We start from the raw sequence: 8,998 nt of genomic DNA, 5'->3' as shown, positions 1-8,998 counted from the left end.
TTGAACCTTGTTCCTACATGACCCGATCAATTCGATCAGGCACTCGCCATCTATTTTTATTGTTCAACTCTTTGACAACACGAAAAAACCATTGTTCAACTCTTTGACAGCATGAAAAACCAAAAGCTCTGCCCTCCCTCTCTATCCAAGGGATGGAAGGGCAGAGGCCTTTGGTGTACCCTCCAGTCAAGAATTGGGGCCTCACAATCACCAGCCAATATAATAAATATGCTTTTATCTCATGCCTTTATTCGTTCATGGTTCGATATTCTGGTGTCCTAGGCGTAGAGGAACCACACCAATCCATCCCGAACTTGGTGGTTAAACTCTACTGCGGTGGCGATACTGTAGGGGAGGTCCTGCGAAAAAATAGCTCGACGCCAGGATGATAAAAAGCTTAACACCTCTCATTCTTATTACTTATTCAATATGAAAAAAATGAAAAGGTCGTTTTCTTGAAAACCCCAATTATTACATCCCTTCTCTCCCACTTCACACCTTAGAAGGCACCCTTCTTCTAGAGATACACGCGTTTTCCACATCTTCTTAACCCGAAATGAAATGCCTGAGGAAAGGTTCCTTTTTTAGGGTACTCCCGAGAACAGATCCTGTGGAGACGGAGTGGGGCCTGTAGCTCAGAGGATTAGAGTACGTGGATACGAACCACAGTGTCGGGGGTTCGAATCCCTCCTCGTCCACAACTGGCCCAAAAGGGAAGGACCTTTCCTTTACCTCTGGGGTAGGAAAATACTAATCGGGATAGTGAACCCAAAGTTATGTAACTTGGGTGTGAGTCTTTTGTCGAAACAGAATGGTCTTACTTTTTATTTTATTTTTCTTATTTATCGCGAATGATTCCATCATGAAAAAATTTATGCCCGACCCGAATCCATATTCTTCCTCAGTTAGGCTTGGGCTGACTAGCAGAGCAAGTACAAGTATTAGTAGCATAGCAAAAAAGCGTGACTCGTCATTAATATGTTTGCTCGTGGTAATTGTAGCCTCTCGGGAGAATCGATGACTGCATCTTTGATGCACTGCTAGTACTAGCACATCTGAGAATGATTAATTGACTAGTTGTAAATAGCCCCAGGGCTATGGAACAAAGTATTATCCCGGATCTACACCGAGGTATTGACGGCGATTCTCAAATATCGCAGAACAGAATGTGATACGATGGGATATAATGCAATAGAAAGAAAGAGAGGGAACGGGTTACCTACTCCTAACGGTCAACGCGAGCCCTTTTCATCTCGTTCTGAATGAAACAATTCAAAATGAATAAAATCTCCCCAAGTAGGATTCGAACCTACGACCAATCAGTTAACAGCCGACCGCTCTACCATTGAGCTACTGAGGAACAACGGGAAATTCGAGCTCATAGAGTTCAATTCCCATTCTCAACCCATGACCAATATGAGCCCGAAGCTTCCTTCGTAACTCCCTGAACTTCTTCGTAGTGGCTTCGTTCCATGCCTCATTTCATAGGGAACCTCAAAGTGTCTCTATTTCATTATATTCCATTCGTATCCCAATTCCATCCATATCTCAATTCCATTCATTTAATATCCCTTTGGTGTCATTGACATAAGAGATGTCGTTGCTAGTCTATCTGTTTCTATTTCTATATATGGAAAGTTAAGAAATCATCATATAATAATCGAGAAATTGCAATAGAAAAGAAAAAAGGGGGGGTTTGTGATGATTTTGAAATCTTTTCTACTAGGTAATCTATTATCCTTATGCATGAAGATAATAAATTCGGTCGTTGTGGTCGAACTCTATTATGGATTTCTGACCACATTCTCCATAAGGCCCTCTTATCTCTTCCTTCTCCGAGCTCAGGTTATGGAAGAAGGAACCGAGAAGGAGGTATTAGCAACAATGGGTTTTATTATGGGACAGCTCATGATGTTCATATCGATCTATTATGCGCCTCTCCATCTAGCATTGGGTAGACCTCATACAATAATTGTCCTAGTTCTACCGTATCTTTTGTTTCATTTCTTTTGGAACAACCACAAAAACATTTTTTATTATGGATCTACTACCAGAAACTCAATGCGTAGTCTCAACATTCAATATGTATTCCTCATTTTTCAATTATTCAACCATTTCATTTTATCGAGTTCAACATTAGCCAGATTAGTCAACATTTATATGTTTCGATGCAACAACAAGATGTTATTTGTAACAAGTAGTTTTGTTGGTTGGTTAATTGGTCACATTTTATTCATGAAATGGGTTGGATTGGTATTATTCTGGATACGGAAAAATAATTCTATTAGATCGAATAAGTACCTTGTGTCAGAATTGAGAATTTCTATGGATCGAATCTTTAGTATTCTTTTATTTATCACTTGTGTCTACTATTTAGGCAGAATGTCGTCGCCTATTGTTACTAAGAAACTAAAAGAAGAAACTGCCGAAACGGAAGAAAGGGGGGAAAGTGAGGGACAAACAGATGTAGAAATCGAAACAATTTCTGAAACGAAGGGGACTAAACAGGAAGAAGGATCCATCGAAGAAGACCCTTCCCCTTCCCTTTGTTCGGAAGAAAATTCCAAGTTAGAAATACTTAAACTTAAAGAAGATAAAGACCTCCTCTGGTTTGAAAAACCTCTTGTTACTCTTCTTTTCGACTATAAACGATGGAATCGTCCAGTGCGATATATAAAAAATGATCAATTTGAAGATGCTGTCGGAGACGAAATGTCACACTATTTATTTTTACATGTGAAAGTGATGGAAAAGAAAGAATCTCTTTTACATATCCACCTAGTTTGTCAATCTTTTTGGAAATGATAAAAGGAAAGATACTTTTGTCCACCACTGAAAAACCCTCTTCTGAAGAACTGTATAATAATTGGGTTTATACCAACGGAAGAAAAAAGAACATAAACAACGCATTTTTCAATAGAATTGATGCTCTATAAGGGGGTCTCTGAAATTGGATGTACTTGAAAAAAGGATTAGATTATGCAATGATGAGACTGAACAAGACTGCCTGCCTGAAGGGTATGATCCTTTTTTGAACGGAATCCGCCGCGGAAGCAAAAAAAGTATTTAAACTCAAGTTTGAATATGAATGAGGCTTTCTCAGAAGAACGTTGGATTTGGATAAATAAATTTCATAATATACTTCCCACAAACTACCAAGAATTTGAAGAAAAAAAGGAAAAATTTGAGAGAAAATACTTCCTTCCAGAAGAAGGAAAACTTAATTCAGAAAATAGAACGAAATATTTATTTGATGCGGTTACACCCGATAGACATCATCAAAGAATTATAAAGGAATCCATTGGAATAAAAGAAATACGTAAAGAAGTTCCTCAATGGTCATACAAATTGATTACCAGTTTGGATCAACAAGATGGAACAATTTTAGAAGAAACGGCTGAGGATCATGAAATTTGGTCAAGAAAGGCCAACCATGTAGTCATTTTTACAGATACCGAACGTACAAATAGTACAACGAATACTAATGATGAAGTGGAAGAAGTGTTTGTCCTACGTTATGCGCAAGAATTGGATTTTCGTCGAGATATAATCAAATGATCTATGCGCGCTCAAAGAGGTAAAACAGGTATTTGGGAACCGTTTCAAACAAATATCCATTCCCCCCTTTTTTGGACAAAATCTACAAAAAGTTTTTTTTTTCTGCTGATACCTCCCGAATTTGGAATCTTCTTTTTAAGAATTGGATGATGAAAAGTACGGAATTAAAAATTCCAGTTTTGAGGAAGAGGCAAAAGAAAAGGATAAAAAAAGGAAGAAGAAAGGGGAGGAAAATGATCGGCTAGTAGTAGCGGAAAGCTGGGATACTGTTCTATTTGGTCAATCAATAAGGGGTTGCTTGTTAATAGCCCACTCGATTTTTAGAAAATATATTGGATTGCCTTCATTGATAATAGCTAAAAACATCAGCCGTATCTTATTATTTCAACCCCGGAGTGGAATGAGGATTGGAGAGAGTGGGGTAGAGAAATGCATGTTAAATGCACCTATAATGGTGTTCAATTATCCGAAATGGAATTTCCAAAAAATTGATTAACAGAGGGTATTCAGATAAAGATCCTATGTCCTTTCTATCTGAAACCTTGAAACAGTTCTAAGAAATCATAAAAATCCAAGGGGAATAAAGGAAAATTCTTGCTTTTTGACAGTCTGGGGGATGGAAACTGAATTTCCTTTTGGTTCTCCTCGAAGACGACCTTCTTTTTTAAAACCCATTTTAAAAGACCTAGAAAAAAAAATAACAAAAAAAAAAAACACAAAGTCTTCTAGGTCTAAGATTTTAAAAGAAAAAACAAAAGGGTTTCTAAAGGACTCAAAAGAAAAAGAAAGCTGGACTCATAAAAAGGATTTTTTTCAAAAAAAAAAAAGAATAAAAGAGCTTGGCAAAGTAAATCCAATTCTATTAGTTGGATTGAGAAAAGTAACTCCGAGCGAATCACCAAGTTAGAAAGAAGCCATAAATCCTTAATAATACGACTCCTACCTTTTGCTGATTTATATGAAGTCACAACATCATAATAAGGTCTTAAATTAAACAAACCTGAACACCACTGCCAGATTTGCATAGCAAACGGACAACTCCAAATAATATGCTCCAACGATTCCTCATCAGCCTTGCATAAGTAACATTTGTTGGCTAATTCAATTTTGAATCTACTCCTAATCTTGTCTTGAGTAGCACAAACCTCTCTACAAATCTTCCAATTCTGGGCAGCAAGATTAGGATGAATTTCCTTCCTCCACAAAAGACCATACACCGCTGAAGGTGAATACTCCCTTCTAATGAGATTCTTAGCTGATGAAACAGAAAAACGTCCATTCATCTCTGGCATCCAAATTTTACAATCCTTCCCACCTTGCAACAAAGGCAAATCCTCCAAGACTACCCCAGCACGCATCAAATTCTGGAGATGAATACCCTGCAACTGCCAAGTATTATTATCAATAATATCACTAACCTTAACATTTCTGTCAAGGTCAGTTTCATTAAGCATATCAGCAATGCTCTCATTCCCATACCAAACATCAAAATAAAGAGATGTAGCCCTCCCATCACCAATAAGAACCTTAGAATGCTTGTCCACAATAGAATGAATCAATTTAATGCCCGGCAGAATTGAAGAATTCACACCATAAAGTTTGATACCACCATTTCTAGTAGTAAACTTTGCCCACAAAAAACGAGCCCATTTCTTGTCTGAAGAACGAATACTCCACCACAGCTTCATGAGAAGAGCTTTATTAATAACAACCATGCTGGTTATACCAAGACCACCTTCCTTCAGAGGACAACAAACTTTAGGATACCCAACAACAAATTTCCTAATAACATCAGCATCACCAGACCAAAGAAAATTACGAATGGCTCTTTCCGCCTGCTGAACAAACTTTCTAGGACACTTGTACACCGCCATGTTGTGAATGGCATAGCTAGCTATCACTGAATTAATAAGAACAACTCTGTCTTGAAAAGAAAGTAATCTTCCCTTCCAAACCGAAAGTTGATTCTTTATTTTCTCAATCACATTGCTTATGTGACGATATCGAACAGCCCCAGGCATGATCTGAACTCCCAAATACTTGTCCGGAAAATTGGAAACTTCCATACCAAGCAAATTAGTGATTGTTCCACAGCGACTCAAGGAACCACCACCATAATAAACCTTACTCTTTTGACGACAAACAGATTGCCCAGAGGCACTTTGATATTTACCAAGCAAAGATAGAAGATTACACAAACTCTTCATATTGCCTTTACAAAAAATCATAATGTCATCAGCAAAGAAAAGATGAGTGGGAGAAATACCTTTCTTTGAGAGCATTGGCGTCATCTTCTTTTCCACAAACAACTTCGTGAGATTTCTAATCAGAACATCTTCAATAAGAACAAAAATAAGGGGAGATAAAGGATCACCTTGCCTCAGACCTTTATTGATTGTGAAGAAACCCTCAGGACTTCCATTAAGAAGAATAAAAATCCTTGCTGAATTAAGTATTGACCAGATCCAAGAACACCATCTATGAGAGAAACCATATTTACGAAAAACCTCCAAGACAAAGGACCAGCTAACCGTGTCAAAAGCTTGAGTAATATCTAGCTTCAAACCCAAATTACCATCCTCCGCTTAGTTTTTAAATCATTGATCATCTCCGACGCCACACTAATGTTTTCATGAATATTTCTCCCCTTCATGAAAGCAACTTGTTCTTATGAAACCAAATTATCAAGAACACTCCCCAGTCTTGTAGCTAAAATCTTAGTAAAAATCTTAAAGAAAAAATTACTAAGACCAATAGGCCTGAAGTTTCGAAGAGAATTGGCCCCTCTAAACTTAGCAAGTAAAATAATAAGACTAGAATTAGTACCTTGAGGAATCATCTGCCGACGCCAGCAATACGTGACTGCATTGAAAAGATCTTGCTGGATTACATCCCAGCAATGCCTATAGAAACAACCAGAGAAACCGTCCGGCCCAGGGGCACTATCAGCGCCAAGATCAAAAACAACATTCTTAATCTCTTCAATACTAGGGATTTCATCCATTCTCTGACTATCCTCCACGGAGATAATGTTATGATCATATTGAAACAACTCATCATCAATAGGCAACTCAGCACCATTAAATTTAGCCTCAAAATAGGCCACGGTGTGGTCTCTAATTTGGTCACAATCAGTTATAACAACCCCATTATCATCCACCAACTCCGAAATCATATTACTACTCCTTCTAGTCCTAATGTTGGCATGAAAAAAAGAAGTATTACTAGCACCTTCCTGAAGCCATTTATTTCTTGACTTTTGTTTCAACATAGTAGCTTGTTGTGCACGAATTTCCTGAAGAGTAACTGAAGACTCTTTGGCATAATTCAGCTTAATTACATCTTCTGGATCCTCATCTGAAATTGTTAGCGCCACTTCCATAGTCAACTGCGCTTGCTTGCGCTTAGCATACACATTGCCAAAGACACGTAAATTCCACTCTTTCATGACAACCTTTAACCTTTTAAGTTTGGAAGGAAAAATAAAAGCAGGCGTGCCAGTAATAGGGGCGTTTCAACTCTCACTCACCATGCGCATGAAGTCTGAATGAGAAAACCACATCTTCTGAACTCTAAAAGGAGCTCGTTTCGGTCTAGTATTAACAAAAGTAAATACAATAAGAGTTGAATGGTCAGAAACTTCACGAGGAAGAGATTTACACCTCAAATTCTCAAACTTAATAAGCCACGCCTCATTGATCAAAGCTCTATCTAGCTTACAAAGGATTCTACGAACACCAGATTGGCCATTAGCCCAAGTGAACTTAGAACCCAAAAAATCAGCTTCAAAAAGATCATTACCTTCCATCCAATCACTAAAATCATTGATGACTGAAGTACGTGGTTGCCTGCCTCCTCTCTTCTCCTCATTACGAAGAACACAATTGAAATCACCCATAACCAACCATGGAGTATTATTATCAACTGAAGAAAGTTGCTGCCATAAACTTCTTCTCGTGACACGTAAACAGATAGCATGAAGAAAGGAAATCAAAACCCCCTCTACTTCAATAGTAATAGCTTGCCTACTAGAATTCATAACTACAGGCGTAGCTATGCAGCTGGACCAAAAAATCCATATGTTTCCTTTAGACGAACCAACAGAATTATGAATAACTTCTTTCTTATAGCCTTCCACATATAAGGTTTGCAAGAAATTTTAAGTACAATGTACCTTTGGCTCTGCAAGACATAAAATATCCGGCTTGAAATCATGAAACAACTCACACAACTTATTTTTAGCAGCATCACGTGCAATGCCATTTATGATCCAATATAGAACACGCATTAAAACCCAGTTTTGGAGGAGTTAGTATCAATCTGAGAAGTTGCACCAGAATTTAATCTTGGTAAACTTCCTTTTTCAGCACAAATTCTCAAATTGGAATCCTGAAGAGACTCGGAATCTGAAGCATTCCTAACATCAGTAGTATTCACTACCTTGTGCATGGATTGCATGCGAACACGCCTAGCTTCTTGATCAGCCCTAAACTTTGCATCAGCTGAACTCTCCACCACATCTTGAATTGTTTCAATAGCTTTATATCTGTTTCTATTCAAAAGGAACTCCCCAGCCGTAAGCTGATCACAAAGAGAAGTTGGAGTTGCGGTCACAATCCTAACAGGTTTGGGAATCTGAGTTCCAACCAGACTTGTTATAGTTGATGGATTAGTTTCACCCACTTTTCCATTGTTAACTAAAACTGATTTTGAAGCCTGTGCTTGTTTAGTCCTCGCCAATTCAACATAGACAGATTCAAAATCAGCTTTGGCTTGTACCATATCCTTATTTCATATTCCATCGAATTCCCATTTTGTAGCTGCTTCACAACTCCTTATTTATGTGGGAGCCATAAATGTCTTAATTATATTCGCTGTTATGTCCATGAACGACTCAGAATATTACAATAATTTCAGTCTTTGGACTGTTGGGGATGGGGTAACTTCACTGGTTTGTACAAGTATTTTGGTTTCACTAATAACTACTATTCCAGATACGTCATGGTGCGGGTTTATTTGGACTACAAGATCAAACCAGATTTTGGAGCAAGATTTGATAAATAAAGGTCAACAAATCGGGATTCATTTATCAACTGATTTTTTCCTTCCTTTTGAGCTTATTTCTATAATTCTTTTAGTTTCTTTGATAGGCGCAATTGCTATGGCTCGTCAGTAATAAATACCGAGAAAAAAGAACTATTTTGTTCTGGCTTAGCCTATCCCTTTTCCTTCAATTCCATGGTCAGATTTTTCAGGTATAAAATGTAATTTTTTTCTTTTAGTTCAATCTATTACCAATATCTTCCTTAGTTATGTACTTGTTAGATTCGAGTCAACCAAATTCGTTAAGGTTGAATTGTTGTTCATATTGAAATTAAAGAAATTCAGATTGAGGAGGGTTTGGTTAATGTCTTGAGATTATATTGAATGCAGTTAATAT

General features: G+C 37.6%; 1 non-coding gene across 1 annotated transcript; it reads right to left on the bottom strand.

Annotated features, from left to right (window-relative positions):
* Positions 1-1,288: 1,288 nt before the first annotated feature.
* On the bottom strand, positions 1,289-1,360 carry TRNAN-GUU. The gene has a single exon. It is a non-coding gene; the product is annotated as a tRNA-Asn (tRNA).
* Between the last annotated feature and the right edge of the window lie 7,638 nt (positions 1,361-8,998).

The sequence above is a fragment of the Papaver somniferum genome, unplaced genomic scaffold (assembly GCF_003573695.1).
Source record: "Papaver somniferum cultivar HN1 unplaced genomic scaffold, ASM357369v1 unplaced-scaffold_36, whole genome shotgun sequence".
NCBI classification, from domain to species: domain Eukaryota; kingdom Viridiplantae; phylum Streptophyta; class Magnoliopsida; order Ranunculales; family Papaveraceae; genus Papaver; species Papaver somniferum.
This window is presented reverse-complemented; position numbering and strand designations above follow the sequence as displayed.